Source organism: Schistocerca gregaria, chromosome 3 (assembly GCF_023897955.1).
Source record: "Schistocerca gregaria isolate iqSchGreg1 chromosome 3, iqSchGreg1.2, whole genome shotgun sequence".
NCBI classification, from domain to species: domain Eukaryota; kingdom Metazoa; phylum Arthropoda; class Insecta; order Orthoptera; family Acrididae; genus Schistocerca; species Schistocerca gregaria.
Genome location: NC_064922.1, coordinates 613,888,121 through 613,904,039, shown reverse-complemented (window position 1 = coordinate 613,904,039; position 15,919 = coordinate 613,888,121).

Here is a 15,919-nt window from a genome sequence, read left to right as displayed (position 1 = left end):
TAACATCACAGATCGCATTGGTAAAGTACTAGCCAAGTTTCAGGTGGAGATTATTTTTAGACCTACTAAGAAAGTTAGTGAATGTCTAAGATCAACAAAAGATGCTCCTCACCCCCTAGCCACCCCAGGGGTATATAAAATTCCGTGTAGTTGTGGCACAGTTTACATAGGAACTACAAAAAGAAGCATCAATACACGCTTGATGGAGCACAAAAGAAACTGGGGACATATCGGAACGTGTTTTTAAGGATGGAAATCACGAAATAAAATTTGGTGAGACAAGCGTGCTATCGAGGACGTCGCATTATTGTACACGTATGTATAGAAAGGTAATTGAAATCCACAACGTTGCATCAATCACGTGACAATCGATTGTCTGCAATCGAGAGAACAGACGATAGCCAGAGATAGCTACACATGGACGCCACGTGACGTGCGGTGGCGCCCTCTACGATCTCCATGTAAGCGGCGGCCCCAGCTCCTAGCAGCCAGTCGTCGACTCACCTCAGAAGATGTTCTCCTTAGTTGAGAACGAAACGTCAGGGAGAAGAAGTTCTACAGACCGACTACGGCAATTTAGCTCGGAAGTGTTTACTGATGAAGAAGTATCTCATCCCACCGGCCATTTACGACCATGCAATTCTTTTACAAATCTGTAGAGTTTTCACAAACTGTGCCTTTGAAAAGAGTGATCGCTGGTGCTACACCCCAATGTACACAGAGGCACTGGGCCTCTTTGACCCTGTTGTTGCTGGCTTGGGCACGTGACAGAACAGCGACCTACCGTCCGTTTGCTATCCCTGTTGGAGACCCTGGTGATGCGTACTGCTCGAAAATCTCCTGTGACCATTGCAGAGAGGTTCCACTACATAATGCATTATCATGTAGCTCTAAAATTATAGCATGATCAACTTCTTAGAAAAGCATCTGAAAGTGTACTGGCTGTGGTGGGGTACGCCGCCCGTATGTGGTAAGCATCGGCCCACATTTCTTCAAGTACAAACATGGCAGCGTGAGCAGGGTCTGGCCTGGTGGACACCAAGGACCTCATGTAAGGCACCGACTGCTGCTGTACACTTATAGTCACTCCACACTAGATTTCTGAGTGGACCAGATCCACGCCAGCATATCTGTGCTGGCGGGAGATAACTCATCTGTCAGTTCAGGCTGCTTGCAGTTCGTGAACAACGTGGGGGCCGGCGGCTTGAGCGAACTGCTGAAGGCCCTTCCAGTGTAGGAAATGTTTGTATACAGTCACAATCGTTTCCTATCCTGGCACATCGTTTTACACTATACTACACAAGTCAGCTCTTCGGTTCCAAACTTAGGGTGGCAGTTACTTAGACAACCAGCCTGTGACATGAAAAGGGTGTAGGTAATTGTTTAAACATGTAGGGTGTATAAGTTTTAAACTTATGGCAAATGCAGTCTCAGTGTAAGTGGACTGTAACGTCATAGGGGTGGGGAAGAACAGTGATTTGGAATTTCCGTCCGTTTTAAACTTAGTACATGTGATCCGGGAACCATGCAGGCTACCCCAGTATCCACCAAGTCCGCCTTATTAGAACTGGACATCACAGGGCTGGGAAAATCTGACAACCAAGCAGGCTGTACCAGTATCCTTGGGTCAGCCTCTTGGATTATATATTTAGCACAAATGATCTGTTAGGACTTCCCACCATTAGGACAATTCTTCCAATTTTTAGTTTACCCCCTTTCACACTAGACAGCTGGACTGTGAGCTATGATATTATGGCAATGGGAGAAATGCCTGAAGACAATTAGGTTATCTTGAATTATCCCCCAATTTTTTAATTCCTCGCCATTTTATGCATAGGGCAATTGGCCTATGATGTCAGCGATGTGTGGTAAGTGAAAACAACATCTAAGACTCTTCACTTGGGGCAGCAAGCCGAGTTTCTGTCATCAAGCGCAATATGAAACGTATTGACAGTATCTTTCACCTGCGACAGAATTACAGTCCTTCAGTGAATACCTGCATTTGTTGCACTTTGGACTTTTAGTTCACCGCTTCCACAGGAGTAGAAGACAAAATATCAGTCAGGCAGGCAGCATTGGTTCTGGGACGATTCTGCAGAAATAGGTATGTAATGAAACTTCCTGACAGATTAAAACTGTGTGACGGACCGAGACTCGAAGTCGGGACCTTTGCCTTTCGCGGACAAGTGCTCTACCAACTGCGCTACCCAAGCACGACTCACGACCCGTCCTCACAGCTTCAATTCCGCCCGTAGGTAATATCCTACCTTCCAAACTTCACAGAAGCTCTTCTGCGAACGTTGCAGAGCTAGCACTCGTGGAAGAAAATTGGTAGAGCACTTGCCCGCGAAAGGCAAAGGTCTCGAGTTCGAGTCTCGGTCCGGCACACAGTTTTAATCTGTCATGAAGTTTTATGTCAGTGTACACTCCACTGCAGAGTGAAAATCTCATTCTGGAAACATCCCTTAGGTTGTGGCTAAGCCATGTCTCCGCAAGAGCTAAGGTAGGAGGAGCCGGCCGCTGGTGGCAGAGTGGTTCTGGCGCTGCAGTCTGGAACCGCGCGACCGCTACGGTCGCAGGTTCGAACCCTGCCTCGATCATGGATGTGTGTGATGTGCTTAAGTTAGTTAGGTTTCAGTAGTTCAAATTCTAGGGGACTGATTACTTCAGAAGTTAAGTCCCATAGTGCTCAGAGCCATTTGACCCATTTTTTAACCGCCGGCACGGTAGCTCAGCGTGTTCGGTCAGAGGGTTAGCACCCCTCTGTAATAAAAAAAAAGCTGAGCTAATGGATCAACAACGAACTTAAACGGATGTCTGACGACGTCCGCTCTGAGCAGATGCAACGAACTAAAGCGTACAAAATGAGATCATAAAAAAAAGTTGGTAGAGCACTTGTCCGTGAGAGGCAAAGGTCCCGACTTCGAGTCTCGGTCCGGCACACAGTTTTAATCTGTAAGGAAGTTTCATATCAGCGCACACTCCGCTGCAGAGTGAAAATCTCAATCTAGGTTTTTAATGTTTTATTACGCTTTTACAAGGGAAGAAATCCGTTTAAATTCGTAGTGTCCGATTTTACTTAAAAGAAGGGTTTGTATTTTATGACTTTTACATCACATAATGATTCTTATATTAATGCAAGCAGAAGATTGGTTATTTACTTTAAAAAAATCTGCTGGAGAGAGCATGTTTTTCAAAGTAACAGTTTTCTTTTTAATTTTCAGAATTAATAACATTTACACACTGACGGAGAAAATCACAACAGCAACAAGGAGTTCTGCGACGCAAACGAAAGTTGGTTGGCGTGTTTCTACATCTGAAACATGACGTCTACTCAAATTTCCCGCCAATTGCACAAGAGTGGCACTAGTAGCGCCACTGAAAGGAATCAAACCAGGTCTGCTTCAAATACACGCTGTAACGGCCGCGAGTCTTAGTTACCTTTGAGATTGAACGCTGTGAGTTGACGTTGTTCAAGAACGCCTTCAAAGCGATCAAGAATGTCTTTAAGGCGACAAAGACGCCGTTATCAGCACCTCACTGAGTTTGAACAACACCGACCCAAAGGAAGACCTCGGCAATTGTTCGTGACGTCACGTCAGCTAGGCACGGCGAACGCCAGGTCTGTTGCAGGCATACTCATAATGGTGGTGTCTCCCTCTCTGACACAGGAAAACGTGAACTATTGGCGGTAGTTGACCAACACACATTGTTCTGAGAGATTTCTGCAATCAATTAATTGTGCAATTCATTACACTTCTTAACAAATAGTGTACTCCTCAACTTAGATTTCCACCTGTTTTAAGGATTGACATACAAAAACAACTTCAGGGTCGCGCACCAAAAGATTTCGTGCTTCTTTATCTTATTTGTAAATCTGAGGAAGTTACGTTTGTACTGGGTTGCTTTTACAAGAAACTGTGAACATATTGGTGCTCTTCTTTAGGTATCTTCGTTGACTATGGGGTGAGGAGCACTGAATGTTAATGAAATATCTTGCGATTGTACACGTTGGGGGAAAGGTGGGGGACAGAAGAAGAGGCAAAAGAGAGATACTTGTTTTATCAAATAATTTTTTTACGTTATAAAGTTTCTTCCTTCAGTTGCAAGAGGGGAATATTTATCTTTTCTAATGTGCATGTTTAAAAAAGTTTAAGCTCAGCAGTATTTTCGATGTATGAAGCTATTTTGTTTCCTGTTCAGAATTCCTTTCGTTGAAAACGACTGTAATCTAATGACTGGCAACAGTTGGACATTTACACACGTAAATTAGTTCACATTTCCAGTGACCATGTCAAACGAAAATAAATAAATAAATAAATAAATAAAAGAAACGAGTTCATTGTAAGGGGGTTGGGGTAAGTTTCGATAGCAAAATGGATCAAGTAAATATAGTTACTTGAACGTAAAATTACCGAAGCTTGCAATGGGGCAAATCATCTTCACATATTTATCTACGTTTGTTTCGACAGGATTCAGTAATACAGAACTATGATTTTCATTTGTAGCTTTACGATAGTAAGATAATGTTTCATCTAAATAAAACTGCAGAATCCAAAACAATACCAAACATTTTGTCCAAAAATAAGAGATTTATAGTGATAAGCACGCTCAGGCGTTTCTGCCTGCAACAGACCTGGCGTTCGCCGTGCCTAGCTGACGTGACGTCACCAACAAGCGCCGAGGCCTTCCTTTGAGTCGGTGTTGGTTTAAACGAGGCTGTGTAAAAAGTCTACGAGAAGTTGGATGTTCCCTCTACGATACTGCAGAAAGACTTGGCAGAAATGCAGCCACTGTGAGTGACGGCTGGCAGCGGTGGTCACAAGAACATACAGCTGCAAGAAGAGAGGCGTTCTGACGGCCACATGGCACTACCGGCAGAGACGACCATCGTGTTCGGCGTATGACACTGCCGCATCGCACTGCACCTGCAGAAGCAATCGGAACAGCAGTTGACACCACAGTGGCACAACGAACTGTTACATACGGTAGCTTCAAGGTCAGTTCCGAGCCAGTCGGCCTGAACCGTTGCATTTCGCTGGCCCCAAAACACTGCCATTTCCGACGTCAGTGGTATCAAGCGAAAGCTCATTGAAGGGCAGAGTGGGGGTCTGATCCTGATGAAAGCTGATTCTGCCTCGGTGCCAGTGATGACCGTGCGTTGGTCAGAAGAGGGCCACTTGAGGGCCTGCAACCAACCTTCTTTCCGAGTGCTATATACACTGGACCCACACCTGGAGTTATGGTCTGGGGTGCGATTTCGTATGACAGCAGTAGCACTCTCGTGGTTATCCCACGCACCCTGACTGAAAATTTGTACGTCAGTCTCGTGATTCGACATGGTGTGCTGCTATTCATGAACAGCATTCCAGGGGGTGTGTTCCAACAGGATAACGCTCTCCCACATACCGGTGTTGTAACTCAATATGCTCTACAGAGGGTCGACAAATTGTCTTGGCCAGCTTGATCACCAGATCCGTCTCCAATCTAGCATCATAAGACGACAACTCCAGTGTCATTCATAAATAATATTAACCGTCCCTATATTGACCGACGGGGTGGAAATCCATCACACAAACTGAGATCCGGCACTTTGTACAGCATAATTCACGCACGTCTGAATGCTTGCATTTACCATTCTGGCTGTTTCACCGATTATGAATGTACCAGCAATTCACATTTGCAGTGGCTTATCTCGTACTTACATTAACCTGTGATCTTGCACCCTCTCGAAACATGGCAAGCAAGCTACACCGCAATGCAGAGCGCCTCTCTTGCAGAGTTTGCCACTTGAGTTTGTTAAACATCTCCGTAACGCTATCACGGTTACCAAATAACCCTGTGACGAAACGCGCCGCTCTTCTTTGGATCTTCTCTACCTCCTCCGTCAACCCGATCTGGTACGGATCCCACACTGATGAGCAATACTCAAGTATAGGTCGAACGAGTGTTTTGTAAGCCACATCCTTTGTTGATGGACTACATTTTCTAAGGACTCTCCCAATGAATCTCAACCTGGTACCCGCCTTACCAACAATTAATTTTATATGATCAATCCACTTCAAATCGTTCCGCACGCATACTCCCAGATATTTTACAGAAGTAACTGCTACCAGTGTTTGTTCCGCTATCATATAATCGTACAATAAAGGATCCTTCATTCTATGTATTCGCAATACATTACATTTGTCTATGTTAAGGGTCAGTTGCCACTCCTTGCACCAAGTGCCTATCCGCTGCAGATCTTCCTGCATTTCGCTACAATTTTCTAATGCTGCAACTTCTCTGTATACTACAGCATTACCTAGGCAAATACATTCCCAAAATTACATTATTCTACATTAGTTATTTTTTGGTGCTGAGATGTTTTTCTATCACTGCATTTGCGCAGAGAAGTCTTGTTTTGCATTCTGCAAATAGGCAAACTGGCGAAAACCTCGGATGCGAAAGGGAACTACACTCCTGGAAATGGAAAAAAGAACACATTGACACCGGTGTGTCAGACCCACCATACTTGCTCCGGACACTGCGAGAGGGCTGTACAAGCAATGATCACACGCACGGCACAGCGGACACACCAGGAACCGCGGTGTTGGCCGTCGAATGGCGCTAGCTGCGCAGCATTTGTGCACCGCCGCCGTCAGTGTCAGCCAGTTTGCCGTGGCATACGGAGCTCCATCGCAGTCTTTAACACTGGTAGCATGCCGCGACAGCGTGGACGTGAACCGTATGTGCAGTTGACGGACTTTGAGCGAGGGCGTATAGTGGGCATGCGGGAGGCCGGGTGGACGTACCGCCGAATTGCTCAACACGTAGGGCGTGAGATCTCCACAGTACATCGATGTTGTCGCCAGTGGTCGGCGGAAGGTGCACGTGCCCGTCGACCTGGGACCGGACCGCAGCGACGCACGGATGCACGCCAAGACCGTAGGATCCTACGCAGTGCCGTAGGGGACCGCACCGCCACTTCCCAGCAAATTAGGGACACTGTTGCTCCTGGGGTATCGGCGAGGACCATTCGCAACCGTCTCCATGAAGCTGGGCTATGGTCCCGCACACCGTTAGGCCGTCTTCCGCTCACGCCCCAACATCGTGCAGCCCGCCTCCAGTGGTGTCGCGACAGGCGTGAATGGAGGGACGAATGGAGACGTGTCGTCTTCAGCGATGAGAGTCGCTTCTGCCTTGGTGCCAATGATGGTCGTATGCGTGTTTGGCGCCGTACAGGTGAGCGCCACAATCAGGACTGCATACGACCGAGGCACACAGGGCCAACACCCAGCATCATGGTGTGGGGAGCGATCTCCTACACTGGCCGTACACCTCTGGTGATCGTCGAGGGGACACTGAATAGTGCACGGTACATCCAAACCGTCATCGAACCCATCGTCCTTCCATTCCTAGACCGGCTAGGGAACTTGCTGTTCCAACAGGACAATGCACGTCCGCATGTATCCCGTGCCACTCAACGTGCTCTAGAAGGTGTAAGTCAACTACCCTGGCCAGCAACATCTCCGGATCTGTCCCCCATTGAGCATGTTTGGGACTGGCTGAAGCGTCGTCTCACGCGGTCTGCACGTCCAGCACGAACGTTGGTCCAACTGAGGCGCCAGGTGGAAATGGCATGGCAAGCCGTTCCACAGGACTACATCCAGCATCTCTACGATCGTCTCCATAGGAGAATTGCAGCCTGCATTGCTGCGAAAGGTGGATATACACTGTACTAGTGCCGACATTGTGCATGCTCTGTTGCCTGTGTCTGTGTGCCTGTGGTTCTGTCAGTGTGATCATGTGATGTATCTGACCCCAGGAACGTGTCAATAAAGTTTCCCCTTCCTGGGACAATGAATTCACGGTGTTCTTATTTCAATTTCCAGGAGTGTATTTTAGAATGGAAAATTGGAAATTTGTGGTAAGATCTTATGGGACCAAACTGCTGAGGTCACCGGTCCCTAAGCTTACACACTACTTAATCTGACTTAAACTATGTTACGCTAAGAACGACACACACACCCATGTCCGAGGGAGGACTCGAACCTGCGACAGGGAGTACCGCGCGGATCGTGATAAGACGCCCGAGACCGACGCGGCTATTTTAGAATTCTTGCGGTATATTTCCGTAAGTTTAAAATTAGGCTGTACGTTGGTCCTTATTTGTAAAACTAAATGATTAATATGATCCTTAACTGGTTCTTAGTAGTAAAACTAAATGACTAAGGTTTTACGATGACAGCAGTTAATATCTTACTCACTACGGGAGTATTCTCTACAATTAACGTTTTCAAATATGTTATGCTTCCTTTCTTGATATTGTTTCGATGTCTATACTTGAATAAACCAAAGTCATAAAACATAACCGCTTACTTCATGTAAAAACTGGAAATTAAGTATAGAAACCGTTTTTATTTCTTATAAAAGAGTAATAAAACATTACTCCCCTATTATTGAGGAATCGCCAGAAAAGTAATGCTGCCTGTCAAGGTCCACTTCTGTGGAAGCGGTGAGTGAGCTAAAAGACTCAGTGCAGCAAAAACAGGTAGCGTATTCACGGATGAACTGTAATTCTGTCGATTATAAAAAGAACTGTTAGGACGTTTGACATGGACACTTATGAAAACGACAACCGTCACATAAATACTATGAAATTCGGAGAAATTAGGTTACCTGCAAAGTCGCTTTGTGGGTAAAATCAATGCTCGATTCAAACTATAAACGAGAAAACTGTAATAACCAGATCCACTTCATACAACGCGCAATGACAGAGACTGTTTGCTGCTCCGAATCACAAGACTTAGATTTTAGTTTCAAGCCTCAACACGGCAGAGGTAGGACCGTTATCTGTCGTCTATGACAGGAAGAGATAGTCGCGCTGTTGTTTGAAATGGAAGCCTGGAGGCTACATTAGGATGAGATTAGATATAATTTTCGTCCCAATAGATCCATAATGAAGAGATCTTTCAGGATGAAGATCATGCCAGATAAACAAGAATAGATAATAAATACATACAAAGAAAAATAGATACAATAATGTACCTTCTACATATATGAAGTAAAACAACTCTCTTCAATATATGTTCACTAAAAAGGTAACAAATAACTTGCCACAAAGCATTTAAATGTTTATTACATTGAGATGCACATGATGAGTCTTAGAATATTGTAGAGATGCATCATTAAATACAGTTCAGTCACATTAATGTCACCACCTGTCAAAAAGCCCGAAACCACCTTTTGCAGTGCAGAGAGCTGAGAGACTGCAGGAAGAGAATCAACTGCAGAATGTAAGACTTTCGTTGGAACACTTTTATTTTTAATATGATGAAAGATAAATGATATTTTGTGTGTGTGTGTGTGTGTGTGTTAGAATGAATGACGAAGGAATTCGTGGGGCATCGAAAGTGCTACTCACAACTCCTCCTCAGATAAGTAAGCTATCTGTCCTTAGTGTGGGTACACACTTGTTACAGAACATGCTTAGCCCTGCTTTACATCTCTCCATTGTGGCACTTGCTTCACCCGCACATTGCAACCCCATTTAAAATCAAACAAGTGCAGATGTGTGCACTATACTTACTGTTCTTAAATCTCTTAATTGCTGCACTCCTTACTTCAGAACTGGCACAAATTATGAAACTTCAAACTGTTAATGATTTGTGTCTGACAAGTCTAATAATAATAATAACACAGTGCACAGCACTATAGTTGCCCTTATGTAGTTATTCCTGTGTTCTGCTGTCAATTAATTCATTTGTCTGTTTCGAAGCAAGTAATAAAGCAGTTTCTGGAATACTGCAGGCACTATCTACAACTTAGAGAAGATTTTTCTTGAGATATTTAGCATTTTTACATATATGTCTCATTTTTATCATCAGCGATGTGTGGGAGAACGCACACCATATGTGTGCAGTGGTTAAACTATGTATAGAACCAGTAACCTCCATCGCATTAATGCTACAAATTGCGAAAAGTAATTATTGGTAACATATATAAAGTCTTACAAAACTGTGATAATAGAAAATGATCTATTGAAAATAATTTTGTTTCGTTGCTGATACAGAATCGAATAGTTTAGTTTTTACCCCCTTTAAAATTTCATTTTATCTCTCAGGGGGTAATTACACGCAGGTTGCGAACCACGGCTCTAGAACATACCAACAGGGATGTGGAGCCATGTCTACACCAGTGCCGTCGCCAGCTGCGCTAGTTTCTCGGTTGAGGACCCGTGACGCGAACAGCCCGAGCGAGCTGGTCCCACAGGTTCTCGATTGGTGGCCAGGGGAGCCGGGAGACTCATCCTGGTGTTCTTCGAACCACACATACACTTTGAGCTGTGTGACACGTTGCACTGCCCTGCTGGGAGACACCATCACGCCAAAGAAAACAAACTGAATATAGGGAAGGACATTGTCTTCAAGGGCATGTAGATAACATACTTGTGCTGATCCACTGCGTCTTGTAGAAGGGCGAGATCACCCAGACAATACCCTCCGGTCTGGACCTTCCGACAATTGTTGCGGAGTGTTTACTTTCACACCATACACACCACGGGCCAGCTGTCAGATGGAGCATAAAACGTGATTCGTCTGAGTTGTTGTTGTTGTGGTCTTCAGTCCAGAGACTGGTTTGATGGAGCTCTTCATGCAACTTTATCCTGTGCAAGCTTCTTCATCTCCCAGTACCTACTGCAACCTACATCCTTCTCAATCTGTTTAGTGTATTCATCCCTTGGTCTCCCTCTACGATTTTTACCTTCCACGTTGCCCTCCAATACGAAATTGGTGATCCCTCGATGCCTCAGAATATGCTCTACCAACCTACCCCTTCTTCTACTCAAGTATTGCCACAAAATTCTCTTCTCTCCAATTCTATTTAATACCTCCACATTAGTCATGTGATCTACCCATCTAATTTGCAGCATTCTTCTGTAGCACCACATTTCGAAAGCTTCTATTCTCTTCCAATCTAAACTACACTCCTGGAAATGGAAAAAAGAACACACTGACACCGGTGTGTCAGAGCCACCATACTTGCTCCGGACACTGCGAGAGGGCTGTACAAGCAATGATCACACGCACGGCACAGCGGACACACCAGGAACCGCGGTGTTGGCCGTCGAATGGCGCTAGCTGCGCAGCAGTTGTGCACCGCCGCCGTCAGTGTCAGCCAGTTTGCCGTGGCATACGGAGCTCCATCGCAGTCTTTAGCACTGGTAGCATGCCGCAACAGAGTGGACATGAACCGTATGTGCAGTTGACGGACTTTGAGCGAGGGCGTATAGTGGGCATGCGGGAGGCCGGGTGGACGTACCGCCGAATTGCTCAACACATGGGGCGTGAGGTCTCCACAGTACATCGATGTTGTCGCCAGTGGTCGGCGGAAGGTGCACGTGCCCGTCCACCTGGGACCGGACCGCAGCGACGCACGGATGCACGCCAAGACCGTAGGATTCTACGCAGTGCCGTAGGGGACCGCACCGCCACTTCCCAGCAAATTAGGGACACTGTTGCTCCTGGCGTATCGGCGAGGACCATCCGCAACCGTCTCCATGAAGCTGAGCTACGGTCCCGCACACCGTTAGGCCGTCTTCCGCTCACGCCCCAACATCGTGCAGCTCGCCTCCAGTGGTGTCGCGACAGGCGTGAATGGAGGGACGAATGGAGACGTGTCGTCTTCAGCGATGAGAGTCGCTTCTGCCTTGGTGCCAATGATGGTCGTATGCGTGTTTGGCGCCGTGCAGGTGAGCGCCACAATCAGGACTGCATACGACCGAGGCACACAGGGCCAACACCCGGCATCATGGTGTGGGGAGCGATCTCCTACACTGGCCGTACACCTCTGGTGATCGTCGAGGGGACACTGAATAGTGCACGGTACATCCAAACCGTCATCGAACCCATCGTTCTACCATTCCTAGACCGGCAAGGGAACTTGCTGTTCCAACAGGACAATGCACGTCCGCATGTATCCCGTGCCACCCAACGTGCTCTAGAAGGTGTAAGTCAACTACCCTGGCCAGCAAAATCTCCGGATCTGTCCCCCATTGAGCATGTTTGGGACTGGATGAAGCGTCGTCTCACGCGGTCTGCACGTCCAGCACGAACGCTGGTCCAACTGAGGCGCCAGGTGGAAATGGCATGGCAAGCCGTTTCACAGGACTACATCCAGCATCTCTACGATCGTCTCCATGGGAGAATAGCAGCCGGCATTGCTGCGAAAGGTGGATATACACTGTACTAGTGCCGACATTGTGCATGCTCTGTTGCCTGTGTCTATGTGCCTGTGGTTCTGTCAGTGTGATCATGTGATGTATCTGACCCCAGGAATGTGTCAATAAAGTTTCTCCTTCCTGGGACAATGAATTCACGGTGTTCTTATTTCAATTTCCAGGAGTGTATTTATCGTCCACGTTTCAGTTCCATACATGGCTACACTCCATACAAATACTTTCAGAAACGACTTATTGACACTTAAATCTATACTCGATGTTAACAAATTTCTCTTCTTCAGAAACGCTTTCCTTGCAATTGCCAGTCTGCATTATATATCCGCTTTTCTTCGACCATCATCAGTTATTTCACTTCCCAAATATCAAAACTCATTTACTACTTTAAACGTCTCATTTAATAATCTAATTCCCCTAGCATCAACCGATTTAATTCGACTACATTCTATTATCCTCGTTTTGCTTTTGTTGATGTTCATCTTATATCCTCCTTTCAAGACACTGTCGATTCCGTTCAGCTGCTCTTCCAGGTCGTTTGCTGTCTCTGACAGAATTACAATATCATCGGCGAATCTCAAGTTTTTATTTCTTCTCCATGGATTTTAATTCCTGCTCCGAATTTTTCCTATCTTTCCTTTACTGCTTGTTCAATACACAGATTGATACGCTAAAACCCTGTCCCACTCCCTTCCCAACCACTGCTTCCATTTCATGCCCCTCGAGTCTTATACTGCCATCTGCTTTCTGTACAAATTGTAAATAGCCTTTCGCTCCCTGTATTTTATCCCTGCCACCTTCAGAGTTTGAAAGAGAGTATTCCAGTCAACAGTCTCAAAAGCTCTCTCTACTTCTACAAATGCTAGAAACGTAGGTTTCTCTTTCTTAGTCTATCTTCAAAGATAAGTCTTAGGGTCAGCATTGCCTAACGTGTTCCAACATTTCTACGGAATCCAAATTGATCTTCCCCGAGGTCGGCTTCTACTAGTTTTTCCATTCGTCTGTAAAGAATTCGCGTTAGTATTTTGCAGCTGTGATTTATTAAACTGATAGTTCGGTAATTTTCACATCTGTCAACACCTGCTTTGTTTGGGATTGAAATTATTATATTCTTCTTGGAGTCTCATACATCTTGCTCACCAGATGGTAGAGTTTTGTCAGGACTGGCTCCCCCAATGCTATCAGTAGTTCTAATGGAATGTTGTCTACTCCCGGGGCCTTGTTTCGACTCAGGTCTTTCAGTGCTCTGTCAAACTCTTCACGCAGTATCATATCTCCTGTTTCATCTTCGTCTTCATTCTCTTCCATTTCCATAATATTGTCCTCAAGAACATCGCCCTTGTATAGACCCTCTATATACTCCTTCCACCATTCTGCTTTGCCTTCTTTGCTTAGAACTGAGTTTCTATCTGAGCTCTTGATATTCAAACAGGTGGTTCTCTTTTCTCCAAAGGTCTCTTTAATTTTCCTGTTGGCAGTATCTATCTTACCCCTAGTGATATGCACCTCTACATCCTTACATTTGTCCTCTAGCCATCCTTGCTTAGCCATTTTGCACTTCCTGTCGATCTCATTTTTGAGACGTTTGCATTCCTTTTTGCCAACTTCATTTACTGCATTTTTGTATTTTCTCCTTTCATCAATTAATTTCAATATCTATTCTGTTACCCAAGCATTTCTATTAGCCCTCGTCTTTTTACCTACGTGATCCCCTGATGCCTTCACTATTTCATCTCTCAAAGCTACCCATTCTTCTTCTACTGCATTTCTTTCCTCCATTCTTGTCAATCGTTCCGTAATGCTCTCCCTGAAACTCTCTACAACCTCTGGTTCTTTCAGTTTATCCAGGTCCCATATCCTCAAGTTCCCATTTTCTTCCGTTTTAATCTACAGTTCATAACCAATAGATTGCGGTCAGAGCCCACATCTGCCCCTGGAAATGACTTACAATTTAAAACCTGGCTCCTGAATCTCTGTCTTACCATTATATAATTTATCAGAAACCTTCTAGTATATCCAGGCTTCTTCCATGTATACAACCTTCTTTCATGATTCGTCTGAGAAGACCACCTAATGCCACTCTTTGGACGCCCGTTTGCGTACTTATCCCAATCGTCGCCGCTGATGAACAGCATTCAGCCTAGCCTTTATGGCTATAGTAGGCCCATTTGGCATTTTACTTACCATGAAATTCTGCACCTGAAAGATTGTCCCTAAACTTCAAATCGTTTTAATATACTTTTCTAGCACACAAATATGTAGAACGCGAAATATTTACAAAAGTTACGCAAATCACACATGTCTAACAACAACAAAAACTGTAGGGAACGGATGAAACTGCTTATAGCAGTGTCTAGTGCGCATTCCTTCATGTGATACTTTTCAGTGACTAGACTGAAGTACCGATCAGAAAACTTCGCGTGTTCTTAGGTTCATCATCCTCTAGGTAAGAAACTCTCCCCTAAATATTGCAATAAGAAGTGCTGCAGTTGATTCAGCTGAGCCATCTCTAAAAAGGGTAATAATGGACTTAAGACAGGAAATAGGTACAAGCAAGGTAGCTGCGAAGAAGTATTATTGGGTAACAGAAGAAATGTTTCGAATGATCTACGAATGAAGGAAATAGAAAACTGTTCAAAAGAAGATACTAGCACAGCGGCATAAGTTACTAAGAAATAAAATCAGTGCAAGTTAGTTAAATCTATTCTCCATGCATAATATTTCGAAGATGCGGAAAGTCAGTTTACAATTGTAAATTACTTTCTCAGTGAAAAACATGACAAAATGGTCACCATTGTGCCTTGTTTTATTTATCTATCAGTTCTTGATTGCTGTCAGTTGTGGTCGGTATTCGATGGATTTGCGTCTTATCCGAGTGAATTGCTACTTTCACGATTTGTCAATGAATTCCTCCCCTGCGTGCTAAAGGTTAAACTTAGATTGGGTTTTGCTGTGCTAATTTCTGGCTTTGAGCGGTTATAACTTGCTAAACACCTTGTGCCGTCAAAGGGCGGTATTCTTAGTAGTTAAAACTTTGTGCAGGTTTTCGTTCTTTGCAAGGTCAAAGTCCTGAGTGGGTCTGAAGATTACCTTTTATGCGTGTCAATTTGATGCAAGCTGTCTTAACGACAGCGTTAACATCAAATGCTACTGCATTTTATCACGTAATACCGAATTCAAGAAAGATTGAGCTGAATCTTATTTCCATTTGTTTTCTACCTTGATAATCCTGTATTTTAGCGTTGTGGTGATTTGTTTAGACGAATTGTTTATTAATGTTGGTTTTGTGTTTGATACACACGCCGTTGTCAGTGTACAGCCCGTGCTGGCTGTTGTTTCCTGCCTGGAAGCGCGACCGCTGCTGAACGCCAGCAGTCAGTAGTGTGCTAACTTGTGTTAGCTCTTTTCAGGCTACTGCGTTATGCAATGATCGCCCTAAATTTGTTGTTATGCTTTTCTCTGTAAGCTGCAGATTTTTTGGTTATTAATCAGGTTGCTCAGTGGTGATAGAAACTTTTGCTGTCTAGACAGTTTACATTTGAATAGTTTGAAACCTTCTAGTTTACTGAAACCTTCTAGTTTACTATAAACCGTGTTCCTTTATTGACATTCGTCAGGGACTATCATTTTGCCTGGGTCAAAATGCGTTCATTCATATTACATCAGCAGTCAAGTTTTTTTTTTTATTGTGAAGTTAATTCT